Here is a 1,379-nt window from a genome sequence, read left to right as displayed (position 1 = left end):
TTAACAAGAACAATGGGAAGTCTCTTGTGTACAGAATTCTAAGAAACACCCTTAATGACATTATCAACAAACATCTAAGTGATGGAATGAAGATAAGTGATGATAAATCATGTGTTTAGTAACTAGTTTACATTAGAGTCTGCTGTCTGCGCACAAACTTATGGCGTAAAAATCATCAGTCACAAATAAATGAAGTGTAATGAGAGAATAAAGCGCTGGATGCACTTGTGCTGAGAGTGATGCTGAGTTGAGTTATTTCCCACCACCCTCTTTCTTCCCATGGGGCACAGCTATGCATTGAAATGGTGAAGCCTCCCTCTACTGGTTGGTGAAGACATTGCAGCGTAGTTCTCAGAGTTCATGACCTTGATGCAAAGTAAAATGCTCAAAAGTGAGGCACAGGGAAAGAGAGAGGCAGTTTTAGGACACGCATCTGGAAAGGATCTCCTACTTCCATGGTTCTCGTGGCCACGTCATCAAAACTCAGCCGCGCATTCCTGTCTGGATGTTTCTTTGCACACATTTATCTCCCTGCACAGATTGCAGAAGAAAACCAGCGTAATGTTTACATCTGTGTTCACATGAGTGTGAAATGTAGCAATAATAACAGCGTCACGGCTGCCATGGTTTCCGATGTAAACTTTTTTCTTTTGTTATTATATAAATATCTCATGTCAACGTGTCCAGTTTCACTATACAAATTATTTTGTTTGCATTGTTCAGTACTTTCAACATCAAAGGAAGTTAATGATATTAGATGATTGATTAACAATAGTGCTAAGCTTGTGAAGTTTGTGGTGATGTAATTGTTTAGGTGTCTGTCCTCTGATTAAAGGAACTGTGTAGGTACAGCATCTGTGATTTGACCGCAGAAAATAGTTTCAACTCATCCCTCAGTATTAAAACCAACAACAATGTTCAGTGTTAATGTACTTATAATGGATGTCTTAGGAGCAAGTGTGTGAGATGCACTTCATACTAAATTTACCAGCTTTACTGGCATTAAATTGTAAAAAAAAAAATGTATCACAGTTTACACACAGCACAGCTGTTTTCAACATTGAGAAGAAATAATATTGATAGGTTTTCTGAAAAATTTGCTTTTACATCACACATATAAATTACATTTTAAAATAGTTGTTATATATTGTAATAATGTTTCACAATATTACTGGTTTTACTGTATTTTACTGTATTGCAGCCTTAGTGAGAGATTTCTTTTAGAATGTCTTGCCGAGTCTTGCTGACCCCAAACTTTTAAAAGGTAGCATACGTAGTTGCGTTGGTCTGGCGGTAACAATCATCAGTACTCATAGAGTTCCTTTTAAATGTTACTCATGCTCATGTCATTTCAAACCCTTATGACATTTTTTTTTTTT

At 36.5% G+C, this 1,379-nt stretch overlaps 1 protein-coding gene across 1 annotated transcript in view; it reads left to right on the top strand.

The window, feature by feature from the left end:
- The window catches only part of LOC107594866 (A disintegrin and metalloproteinase with thrombospondin motifs 2-like), a 182,363-nt gene that overhangs the window by 157,665 nt on the left and 23,319 nt on the right, over positions 1-1,379 (top strand). The gene's annotated exons all lie outside the window — the stretch shown is intronic.

This window comes from Sinocyclocheilus grahami, unplaced genomic scaffold, assembly GCF_001515645.1.
Source record: "Sinocyclocheilus grahami isolate Dianchi unplaced genomic scaffold, SAMN03320097.WGS_v1.1 scaffold192.1, whole genome shotgun sequence".
Taxonomy (NCBI): domain Eukaryota; kingdom Metazoa; phylum Chordata; class Actinopteri; order Cypriniformes; family Cyprinidae; genus Sinocyclocheilus; species Sinocyclocheilus grahami.
Note: the sequence above shows the minus strand (reverse complement) of the source record. Positions and strands in the feature narration are given on the sequence as shown.